The following is a 13626-nucleotide window of genomic DNA, read 5'->3' as shown; positions in this document are numbered from 1 at the left end:
AGATGCCTGCAGCAAGGCTTTATTGGTATTAGCATTTTTAATAGCCATTAGTATTAACTATTGGTATTAACCATAGATCATTTAAAAAAACTTTTTGTGAGTGAGCTTACTTAACCTTGTTGAACTTTCTATTAATTCCAGAATTATAAACAAAAGATAATTATATTATGAGAAAATATCCTTTTTTTTTTTTTTGGTGTTTGGGTCACACCTGGCAGCACTCAGGGTTACTCCTGGTACTATGCTCAGAAATCAGGGGTTACTCCTTGATCTATACTCCTGGCAGGCTTAGGGGCCATAGGGGATGCCGGGATTCGAACCACCGACCTTCTGCATGAAAGGCAAACACCTTATCTCCATGCTATCTCTCTGGCCCTGAGAAAATATCTTTTATTGTTATAAATAAATAAATAAGGAAACTGATAAGGAAAAGAAAATTATATTACTTATTCAAGATTTAAAATGTATGACAATGTTTCTCTGATACACAATAGTCTTATCTTTTTAATTTACTTTGATTTAATTACTATTAATTGACTATTTCTATAATTTATATTAAAAAGGTTACAGTGGCATCAGAGTGCTAGTACATCATGTAGAGTGTTTGCTTGTGCACAGAGGATACAGGTTTGCTTCCCAGCATTATATTTGGTTTCATGAGACTTACAGGAGTAACTCCTAAGTCCAAAGCCAAGAGTAACTCATATACATTGTTAGGTGTTGCTCACCCCAAAAAAGGATGCACTGTCAGATTTATTTCTTTAACAACAGACTTCTGAACTGTGCATAAAATGTATCTTATAATTTAATACATGTGAATTTTATGCATGTGAATATCTACCAATGCTATGGTCCTCTACTACTAATAATTCTTACCTTAGCAAAGCTAAGAATCTGTTCTCTATTTCAATACTATTTATTTCTCCTTATGTTTAGTGTTATATTACTAATGGTAACTTATATCTTTTAAAATGAGATATAGGGGTCAGAGATATAACACAATGGGTAGGGCATTTGCCTTGCACGCAGCCAACTCAGATTTGATCCCTGCCATTCCATATAGTTCCTGAGCCTGCCAGGATGGTTTCTGAATGCAAAGCCAGGAGTAATCCCTGAATGCCAATTGGTATGGCTCAAAAAAAAAGTAAATAATAAAATAAAAAAATAAAATTAGATATATTGCCACATTTCTATATATCAGAGATATGTCCACAGCTCAAGCTGAGTAGTGTATTTTATTACTTTCTACTTATATTTCTATAAATAAAGATATTTTGCTTTGAAAAAATAGACCAATACATAACAAAACAAATAAAATGCACCCATTATACAGAAAAGTATTAAGACACGATTTCTCACTATTTTAATAATACCTAATTTAAACTAAAATATATTTTAAAAATTTTTAATTAAAAATAGGAAAAGCCAATATTAGTGGAAATCTTTTCATTTTTCTCTTTGCAATGATTCTTTAATCTGTTAATTGTACAAATATTTTGGAACAGTCATTAAATCTTCAGTGACTTCTGTGATATAGAAGGTAAAATAGTTTACCAAAAAATTGTGCCAGCCATTTAAAGAATGACTTTCATTATTACTAGATAATCACACTAGTACCAAACAAATAATTATTCTATTAGATAGTGTAATTCCCTGCAAGTGATTTGTTGACAGTAAAGCAAAAAAGAAAAAAGTGCTTTTTAATATCTAAGCCCAAAATACATAGTCTTATATAAAGTTATCACAGAGGCAATTTATCAGTATTTGGCATCTAAGCAAAACCTTAATGCAAGGTAAATAAATGGCAAGTACTAAGTTTAGCATATATTTTAAACATCCCCTTCTCAAGTGGAAAGTAAGCAATTATGGAGTTTGGCTGAATTTTGTGCTAAAATAGAGATTAAATGAACTGTAGGAAGCTGATTTGTAATGCGCAGAGGCTCCAAGTAATGGAAAGGTTAATGGAGTTTGTGGATGTAGATGCAAGTAATGTGTTCTGCCTTTCCAACTTGAATAAAAAAAATAAATTTTCAAATGACTAAATTTTATTCTAACTAAATTATATGATTGTGTCTGGAACCATGTGCTGAGTATTCATTCATACTTAGCAAATTAATGCAGAATTTAGCTATTTATGACATTGAAAACCTTAAGCACACACCTGCATTGTTGCAGTCCTTTTCACAATATTATATTACACAATGAACTTCCTTAATAGTCTGTTTTTAATTTTACTTTTATAATGTGGACACAGAGTAGAAGACACTTTATCAAAAATATCATATTGGGTCTTGAAAGATAGTAGGTAGGTAGGCACTTACCTTACATTGGACAACACTGTTTTGATCCCTGGCATCCCTTAGGGTCCCCAGAATACCACTAGGAGTAAACATTGAAAATTGTTGGTGAGGCAAAATAAATGTGTGTATACATATGTGTATGAAATAAAAATACATTATCATATGTATTTTTCACTCAGTGTTTTCAAGGTACCTAGAATTTTGGTGTTGATTTATTTAATCTCATCAAAAACACTATGAACGGGTTGAAATAGAACATTGTAGAAGTTTAATTTCTCTGATATCTAGGCTTGACAATTAAACAATTGGGAAAGACCAAAAAGATAAATTGATTTTATTCATTAGGAAAATTCAAAATTTGTGCTGGGAAAGCATTATAAAGCTCTAGTTTCTTTGTGAGGAGCTTTAAAAATCACACTACAAGGCAAATGATAGCAGAAGTTAGAGATATCTTGAAATGGAACATGAAGTGATTTTCGTCTCAAAACAACAAAATAGTGCTTGAATCATGCAAGAAGTAAAATCCAGAACAAATTGCTTAGCATTCATTCTACTAATTATTACTAGAATCATCAAGTGGACCAACAATATATGATATTTTAATTTTCACAAACTATAATTTTCATTATAGCAAAGTGAAAACACCTGCATAAATATGCCATAATGGACTTCCTTGCATTACTGACATTTAGAATTAATGTTATTATTATATTTTAACAATAAATTAATCATTCATAAAGAATTCCAATCACAAATAAAAACAAAGATATAAAGATGTCAATTTATATTCTAAGATTTTTTGTAAATAAAAACAAAAGAAGAGGAATCATTAAGTCTTCATTCAATACTATGTTTTTGATTAAATTACAAATAAAAAATATTAGTAGTATTTTCACAATACATATAGAACAATACAATGATATATCATTATATAATATAAACATAGATCATATCATTACTTTGGGAATCCATGTAGTAAGGCAAGAGTAAGACATTTAATTGCTCCAACTCACAGATTTAAGCATAATCAAAATTTTCTCCAAAACTACCATTTTCTTCTCCATATATACCTGATATTTTATATATATATAATATATAATATATTTTTATATATAATGTATATATTAGCCTTTGTTCATTTAAATAGATATTTAGATTCTGGACACCATATATTTCCACTTCCATTTTATTTTACTGTGATCTATTTTCACAAGTAACTGTATCACAATTTTACATTTTAAATTGAAAAATTCATTAAGTTTATCAGGATTCAAATATATCACATGCTGAAATTGTTGTCTTACTAGCCTATTTACTAATATATAATAATCTAATTCCATACTTAAATGCACATAAATTTTATTGATTTTTAGTTATATAATTTTATAAATTAAGCTATGATTAATCATGTATTAATTGATCACTTCTACTTGGTGGGAAATATCAAATGTATGTTTTGGTTTTGTATGCCTATATTTTTATAGTATAGAACAACTTTAGGTATTATATGAGAGGTGCTGTGTTACAGTAAACCTTATTTTTGGATTGTAAAGTTCGATGTTTTGTTTTTGTTTTTTGGGCCACACCCGGTGATGCTCAGGGGTTACTCCTAGATATGTGTTCAGAAATGGATCCTGGCTTGGGGGACCATATGGGACGCCATCTTAGGCTAGCATGTGCAAGACATAAGACATAGCCTTAAAGCTTGCGCCACCACTCCGGCCCCTAAAGCTTGATATTTTAAAAATAATTTTCTTTGTTGTATAATATCAGGGTTTTTAAAAATGAATTAAAACTATTTAAACATTTATGATTATCTTTATAGTTTTTTTATTCTATAAAACAATACACTGGGGAGTAATTTTGATCACAAGTGCTTTATTCCTTATTAGCTCTCAGCTGATATTTAAATTTAAAACCTGCATGAGATGTTATCTATTTTCATAAATACTAAAAAAAAAATCATGAAGTGCCTAGTTTTCTCCCTTCCACTAATGCTGGTTTTTGTTTTTGTTTTATGATTTTTTTCTTAGAAGCCAGGCCAAAAATAATACTCTGTTGTGCTCAGGGTTTAACTCTATCTCTGCACTCACCTATCATTTTTGGTGGGTGTCAGGAACTATATGAAATGTTGAGGAAAAACGTAGGTTAGGTCAGTGGTCTCCCCAAAGTATGATCTCTACAGACCCTGATTTTTCCATTTGAACATATCACCAATATATCATTTATGACATGCTTTTTTATACTTATTGGATTTATGATTTCTTTTGGTAGTATGAATGTTTTTCTAATTCCCTTTTCCCCAAATATTTATTAAAATAAATTCTTTCAATTGGAAGAAGTTTGCAACACCAATTATTTAGTTATTCTAAATTACCGTTACTTCAATGATTTAATTGACATGTTTTAGGAGATTATAACCAGTGCTTTTATGGAAAACTACTGGATCTGTGCTAAGAATAATGCCTGATGGTACTGAAGGACCATATGCCATGCTCAGAACATGATATGCAAGACCAAGCAATAAGCCATTTCCACTTCAGACAAGGCAATTGTATTATTTACTGTACAATTTCTCTGACTCAGGATATATAACTTTATTATTTTTGGGGGGGGGGTGGAAGGTCACACGCAGCAGAGCTCAGGAGTTTTCCTGGACCTGTGCTCATATATTGCTTCTGACAGGCACAGGGCGCCATACAGGATGCCCGGATTCAAACCATTGTCTTTCCTACATGGGCTATGTGCAAGACAAGCAACTTACTGCTGTACTATCTCTCTGTCCCAAAAACATAACTTTAAAGAGAAATTTCTAGTTTTTTATAATTGTACTGGCCTAAAACTAATCAATGATATTTGCTAAGAATACTATGATTTAGGGACTCAAATTGAGACCTAAAATTCAGCAATGGTGTTCAATTTATATTCTAAAAATTACACAAATTAAAATGGAATAATATAAACTAGTTTTATGTAGGTTTTCTAATCAATGGCAAATTTTGAAATATTATTTTACTGAAAGAGTAGTATTATTTTTTTATTTTGAGCTTTTTTTTTTCTTTATCATAGTCAATTCTACTGTGGGCTTACTCCTGAATCTGATCAGGGTCAATCTTGATGGTGGATGGCAACCAGATGCTGTGCTACGGGTTGAATGAGGAAAGGCTGCTTGTCATATAAATGCCATACCAGTTCAACTCTTATTTCTCTGTCCTGAAGTATAGTTGCAAATGGATACACTAATTGCTGAACTTTGTTGCTGTATATTGACATTCAATAATAATTATGAAGGATCAATTCATGATTAATAATATTCATAAATTATGGTTCTATATGAGAAGCTTGGCCTTGGGGCCGGGCGGTGGCGCTAAAGGTAAGGTGCCTGCCTTGCCTGCGCTAGCCTTGGACGGACCGGACCGCGGTTCGATCCCCCGGTGTCCCATATGGTCCCCCAAGCCAGGAGCAACTTCTGAGCACATAGCCAGGAGTAACCCCTGAGCGTTACTGGGTGTGGCCCAAAAACCAAAAAAAAAAAAAAAAAAAAAAAAGAGAAGCTTGGCCTTTGTCTTTATTGATGGTAGAAAGGTATCCAGAAGCCATATTACTTAGAAAATCATGATTGAAAGGCAACCCAGGCCATTTGCCTATAGATTTTCTCTGAACAGTGGCACACAGGATTGTGGCTGCAATGACATCTATGACTTTGGGATTTTACCCAAGACGGCCATATATACCTATATATATGTACACATATATATATATATATATATATATATGCAGAGTCATCTGTTTATTACAAATTTAGTCTAGCAGTTTTCATAAGCAAAGTCAATTATCTCTTAGTTCTCCAATATGTCTTCCTCAAAACCCAATTTGTATTCTTGTTTTTTAAGTATGAGTGCAAATGTTATTGATATTTACTCTAAGCACCTATTTAATATATATAAAAAGAAAATATAGAATTTGAAAATCACTACATTAGTAATTTGTTGTTGTCCCAAACTTATTTTCAATTTATCAAAAGATTGCTACTAACCCATGCACTATATAGGTGTTATTGGAAATATCTAGAGGGAAAAATTTTCCAAAATTAGCTTTCTGTGAATAGGTGATGAACATAATAAAGCTGTAGAAATGAAAAAAATCCAGGAGGTCCTGTTTATATCACAGAAAGCTTGTTCGTATACCTGTAAGAAATGTTTCACCACACAAGAATCAATTCAGTTCATTCTTTCTCACATATTGGAACTCTCAGAAATTCTATAACTGAGATGACTTAATAAAATTAGTCACATACTAGTATATTTCTAATTTTAAAGTTATTGATTTTTTAACAATTAAACTAAGCCAAAAGCTCTAGTTTTATATTCTTACATTAGAGTAAAATAAAAACATAGCTAAAATATTTTTCAGATAAAAGCAATATAGTTACAGACAGATTCATATGCTAACACCTCAAATGCTTCCAAAAAGTGTTTTAAAACTGAAGAGCACAAAGTAATGAGATTAATCAATGTATTGGAACAAATATTTGACATAATGGAGACCCAGGATTGAGCCTTGTCACTACTCACTTGACCAGAAGCAGTTTTCAAAAAAAAAAAAAAAATCTAAAACAGAAAAATTTCTTACTTGAGTTCGACAAAGGAAGCAGAAAGAAAACTCCAGGATTACCTTAATCAGATAAAAAGGTCTCATACAATTGTGTGATATTTGGACATATTCTTTGGGTTCAGAATCTTTCAGTGAATAGAGGAAAAAGTGGTTTGCCAATGAACAGTAGGAATGTTAAGAAGACCAAGAATTAAAGCTCAAGAAAGCAGGATCAGTTAGAAGCTAGGAAACAAATAGACAATGTGCCCTAATCTTTAATAGCGAGTAATTTTATAATATGAAAAGAGGAACTAAATCACGGTGGGGAATGGCTGTGGTAAATTTTTCCTGGGTGGGCTGACTTTCTGAGATGGATACACAAAGAAAAAACTCGCGGCCCGCGGGCTGCAAAAGGCCCTCAGTACAACGTTTTGTGGCCCTGCCCTAGAGGAATCTTTTTTTGTTTTGTTTTGTTTTAATTGTTTGGATCACACTCCCCAATGTTCAAGGCTTACTACTGACTTTGCACTCAAGGATCACCCCGACTTTGCCTCGTGAGGCCCACAGGTAAATTGAGTTTGAGACCCCTGATCCATATGTCACAGTAAGGCAAAAACACCCAGTAACTGGAGAGGTTTCTGACCTATGCTGTACTGTACAGTTTGTTTGACTGAAAGAACAAAATGCAAGGTCCTTTTAGCACTACACAGAAACTGTCCAACATCTCACCTTAAGTGTCACATACATTTCTGGCATAGATAGTATTTATTTTTACAATCTCTTTTTTAAATATTGCATGATATTCAAACGGTATAAGATGCGCATAATAAGAATATATGAACCGTGCTTGCTTCAGCAGCACATAAACTAAAACTGGAATGATACAGAGAATATTAGCATGACCCCTGCACAAGGATGACACACAAATTCGTGAAGCATTTCCATATTAAAAAAAAAAGAATATATGAACCACCATCAAGTTATAGCAAGACATAACCAGCTTTTCCTTGTTAGGGACTTCAAGATTTCAGACTTAACTGTTAGTTATGGGGTTTGGAAAATAACACAACTGGTAGGGCCCATATGTAGCATGTGCAAGGAAGAGTCTCAGGACACTGACACATCAAGAACCTCAGAGGGTTGTGTGGGTTATATATAACTCCAGACAGACAACTGAACTGCCAAAACTACTAAACAGCTAAACCAAGTAAAGCTGGTATTGATCCAATAAAACAGTGAATAAATTAAATCTGATATAAGAATAGCAATAAAGAGATGATCAATCTTAATCAACTATTTGGAATATTTCAAAAATATATATTTCAAAAATATGTCCAAAGCAATAGCATAGCGTGTAGGACATTTGCCTTCACTCCACCGACCAAGGTTTGATCCAAAGCATCCCATATGGTCATCTGTGCCTGCCAGTAGTCATTTCTGAGCACAGAGCCCAATTTAGTAGTAGTAATCTAAATGCTGTTGGGTGTGAGCCCCAAAACAAAAATAAATATATGTTTGAAAACAAAAATATCGAAGAAGTAAACAAAATGTATTATATTTATATCAAATTGTATAATATAGATTATATATGCAATATACTTAAAGGCATAAAATAGAAATGGTCTTATCTGAGGCAAAAATAATACTGAAAGAAACTGAATAGAATATTAGTTTGTTAGGCATCATGAAAACATTCAAATAAATAAATGTGACAGATTAGGAGGGGGAAAATGGAATATTTCACCACAAGTATTCTAAGAGAACTGTGCTAATAATATATTTTCAGGGAAAATAAAGCTCATAGAAAGGTAAGATTTTCTTATATTTAATAATAATAAACTGTGAAATAGTCATATGAAGCTCAGTAAGATTCTTCATGTTAAGGGTAGAAAGATAGTTCCATGAGCTGAATATTTGCTTTGTGTGCAACACTTATTCTCCTGAAACGCCAATAGCTCTCTCTGAGCTCTGCTGAATACATCTCCAAACTGAATATAATCAAAGTTTGGTAAATATATTAACTAAAAAGTAGAAACACTGGAGCAGAGCAATAGTAAAACAGGCAGCATACTTACCTTGTTGAGCCTGGGTTTGTTCTCCGACAGTACATAAAGTGGTATTTTGAGATTGCCAGGAGTTATTCCTGAACCACATTGTATGTATCTTACACATCAAGAAGAAAAAAAGAAAAAGTTTAGATGTTGATTTGTTGATAGTAAATCACATTAAATGCCTGAGAGCTAAAGATTTTGATGAAATTTTAAAACAAAATAGAAAAAAATATAAAAGGAATTAGTTGAGTAAGCTATTTTTATTTTCGTAAAAAATCCTGTAAAAATATTTTAAAACTATAACCATAAACACCTAACTTTTTCTGCATAAGTAAATTTCCAAACATATTAATAGTTTTACAGTTTAATAAATAATTTAATAGTTTTGTGTTTAATTTAAAAACATTGTTTTTGTTTTGTTTTGAATGTAATAGTTTTGTGGAATTAACTGTTAAAATTTTCTGTTCCTAGAAATTTGCTGGTGAAGCTTTCTGGTTCTTTTTAACTACTGTCATGATCTCTGGACTTGAGATTGGTCAGGTCTAGCTATTTATTTTTTCTGGATTGGCCTGTGTAGGTTATATAATTATATTTTGTCTTATTTTTACATCCCATGTATGTTTTGCATATTTACACTATATTAGTAATATGTTTTAATTCCACAGGTTTGAAAGTTTTCGGTTTTGCTTTAGATCTTTTACCTCTAATTTTATAGATTTGTGATGGAAAAACTATTTGATATTGTTTTAAATCTTTATATATTTATAATTGCCTCTTTTTATCTTTTTTTTTAAATATATGGTCTTTCCTAGGGAATTTTTTATATTCACTTGATAATACTTACTGGTGGGAGCGGTGGAATTTTTTTTTATTTCTACTATTTTCTATTATTTCTCATCAAGTAATATAATGCAATTATATCAATGCTTTTGTTTGTTTATTTTTCCTTGACTTTTATTTTCTTCATTTGGGTATTGTTGCAGGTGATATATTTTAATTCTGTCTTTATTTTAGCTCCAGATTTTTGTCTATGGTTATTATATAGATTATATTTATTCTCTATATATAAGATAGTACTTGTGTGTATATGCCTTCGTTGATTAATCATCTAAAAAGAAGAAAGTCTATATCATTCTGCTGGGAGCAGCTTGCGTCCCAGCAACTCTAGTGAGGTAATACCCTATGACAAGAAAGTGGATGAACATGAACCAGTTGAACAGAATAATATAAAATAAATGAGAAAATGAGAGTCCACACAAATGAATTGTATGAGGACCCACATTCTGGCAAATCCTGTGACAAAATTTAGTCTCCATGTGGGGGTATATATAGTGCAAAACCACAGTCTTAGGCATGCAAGAAATTTCTGTATTGACAAAAGACGGGAGTGTAGAGTAAAACAGAAACATTAATAGTAGGCCTGTTAGTATTTACATAATAAAATGACTGGCTAGTCAGCTCAGGTGGAAAGGGTCTATCTAAGAAGTTAGAAGGGAGAAAGTAACATAAAAAGGAGGAGGTTGCTAGATAGAATATTTTGTAGCTAAACCAATTTTACAGGTCTGCATGCTAGCAGTGAGAAAGATTGAAGCTGCTATTCTGCTATTGTGTTAGCAGATAGCTAAGTTGAAGAACTGTACATTTTGTAGCTGGCTAGTATCTATAGAGACTCAGAACTAACTGCTGACTGGCTTTTAGATGTAAATAGGTCTGGCTGACAAGGAGGGAGGAAGCTTGTCTTTGCTAGCATTTGATGCTGGGATTTCTGTAGACAAAATAATTTGATTGAGGCCATATTTTGACCTGTAATTTTTCAAGGGAGAAATAGCCAAATAAATGAAGGGAATGTAATGCCAATACCATGCCACGAATCGCAGAAACATCACCAGTATTACACGTATGGGCAAAAACATCTATAACGGACCGGCTGGACAAACATTTCTTGGGAAATTATCAATTCCTTGCTTCAGAAAAATCTGGGGATACATCTGGTGGTCCTACTGAATCCTTCCTAAATGGAGATGCCTATGCAAGGTCTGGCACCATTCTTCCATGTAATTTTCTATTGCAAACTCATTAATTTTACGCTACCTTGAGGTATTGATTCTATCCAGATGTATCCTTTGTAATATTTTTATCAACTGATAAGGAATGCAAAGAGCCTTTGGTCTTTGATAATATTATGTTATTTTAAATAATAATATTTTCTATAATTCTTAAAGTACAAAAATGCAGCTTTGGGGATAGGACTTGTACCCAACTTGATGGTGCCTAAGATTTAATTTTAGCTCTGTGCTCAAATATAGTATACTTTAAATATTGATTCTGTGAGTGTGCTACAAAAACATCCATGTCTCTAATGACAAACCAGAAATTTCCAAAAATTCCTTAAGTTTTGCACTAAAGGATTATTTTTGGGGAGATTCATAATCTTTTTTAATCATGTGTGCTTTTTCATTGTTTGTGTTTTGTTTGGGGGTCACACCATGCTGCGCTCAGGATTTATTCCTGACTCTGTGCTCAGAAATTGATCCTGGCAGACACTGGGGACCATATATGATACCGGGATTTGAACCACCTTCTGTCTTGGATTGGCTGCATGCAAGGAAAAAGCCCTACTACTGTGCTATCTCTCCTGTCCCTACTCATATGCTTTTTATTTATTTGAGTATATTTATTCATTCATGTTTTTTCTTCAAGTTTTTGTCAATTTTTGAACAAAAATATATGCATATTAATACATATATAGAAACACAGAATGGAATTTATGATAACTGAGTGGGAAAATTTCTGGGTTAGTGCAAAATGTTGTGTATTAGTATGGAGACAGGCACATAGATAGGGAAGTGACCCAAGGGCAATAAATTCTTGGAAATAGTAGGACTAGAGAGTTTAAAAAATTATTAGTGATCAAGGCCTAATAAGATCTTTAAACTGGATCCAGAACAAATCTAGAGAAAACTGGAATTCCTCCAGAAGAGGAAGGCCACCTCTGACAAGCTCCCTAACAACAGGACTCTTACCTAAGTAGAAAGTGAATTGTGGGGCAAGTTCAGATTAACCCTAAACAGCCAACTTAAAACAAAAGATAAGAGCACATGTGCTCCCTGATCATATGGGCAAAATGGCGCCCACATCACTTTCATACTTTCCTACTTTAACTCTAGGATGTGTACCAGGGCTTTGGAGAAGGCTGCATTCTCTCCTGAATATGTTACTTTCTCCTTATGCTCTTCCTCTCCTTCAGAATTTTCAAATAAAATCCATTTTCACATTATGCTCATCTGCTCCTAAAATTCTATCTATGAGACATGACTACAGACCTGAAAACTCCTGGATAATATATTGGATTGCCTTTGTTTTTGCAAGAGCAGATTTCACAGTCCTAGATCTTCCTAGATGTCCTCAGATGGCAGAGGTTTGTAGAGAGAAAGTGGGAAGATTTTCTTCATGAGGATATTTCTTCTCTCCTCATTACTTCACATGCTACTAGCATCAGTAGTATCTTTTTTCAAAATACAGGGCATAGTACTTGCAATCACAGTATCTCATTTTATCAGAGTTAAACCTTGTTTGTGAACCTAGTAAATAAAGAGGGATATCTTTAATATGTTTAGGATAATATAAGTAAATTGCGTATTTCTTGGATGTGTATTCATTTTAGGTCTACAAATTTTCTATTCTGGAATAGCATAACTAATATATATTGTTTTAATTATTACACAGTTTCAGTAGAAATTGATTCCTTTCCCTACCTAGTATAGAAAAATATTTGCTCATGGATATAGCACATATTCCAAGAGTACAGAAAGGAATATTTTACTAATTAATTTCAATCCCTGGAATTAGGTAGAAAAAAAAAAGAAAGCAAATAAGTAAAAGAACAAACTAATTTTAAAGATATGTAAGCTAGAACAATACTGGAACTTCATATAAAGCCATTTTATAAAAGTTATTCAGAAAGTATTTTTCTATCACAATATTTTGTAATAATGTACATATGAAATTAAATTATACCCCAAACTACTTAACAATAATCTTAAAGTGTTTTATGTGGGGGAACGTAGAATGTCTTAAAACTTTAAAGTAAAATACAGTATCAATTTTATAAGGAAACTTAGTACTATGAGAGTAGAGAAAATTAAAAGTGTGGGGCAGGAAGATAGCACAGCGATAGCTTGTTTCCCTTGCCATTGCTGACCCAGAACCAATGGTGGTTCGAATCCTGGCATCCCATATGGTCCCCCCTGCCTGCCAGGAGTGATTTCTGAGCAGAGCCAGGAGTAACCTCTGAGCATTGCTGGGTATGGCCCAAAAACCAAAAAAAAAAAAAAAAAAAAAAAAAGTTTGTGATGATTTTGTCAACCATCAAATCCACTTTTATTTAGAAAGTTTATGTAACTCTATTCTATATCTTACCATATATATTTTTCTGCCCCACCCCTCCTTATCATATATTTTTATTGTTTATTTATTCTACAAAATTTATGCATTTGTTTTAAAATTCTGTGTATTGGTGGTAGCAAATAAATATAGATGGTTTCTGGATTAATAATAATTAAAATTTATTTTCAAATAGTCAAAGCATTTAGTAAGAGTTAGAATACTATAGCATACCATATATTATAAGTCACAAATAAAACTACATCAATTCTGTCCCAGAACTCCTTTTAAATTCTCAA

The 13626-nt window shown here is 32.4% G+C and overlaps 1 non-coding gene across 1 annotated transcript; it reads left to right on the top strand.

The window, feature by feature from the left end:
• Nucleotides 1–7736: 7736 nt before the first annotated feature.
• Nucleotides 7737–7843, top strand: LOC126002179 (U6 spliceosomal RNA). The gene has a single exon (XR_007492950.1). It is a non-coding gene; the product is annotated as a U6 spliceosomal RNA (small nuclear RNA).
• Nucleotides 7844–13626: the final 5783 nt, after the last annotated feature.

The sequence above is a fragment of the Suncus etruscus genome, chromosome 2, assembly GCF_024139225.1.
Source record: "Suncus etruscus isolate mSunEtr1 chromosome 2, mSunEtr1.pri.cur, whole genome shotgun sequence".
NCBI lineage: Eukaryota > Metazoa > Chordata > Mammalia > Eulipotyphla > Soricidae > Suncus > Suncus etruscus.
The sequence above is the reverse complement of the archived record's forward strand: the minus strand, read 5'-3'. Positions and strand labels throughout refer to the sequence as shown.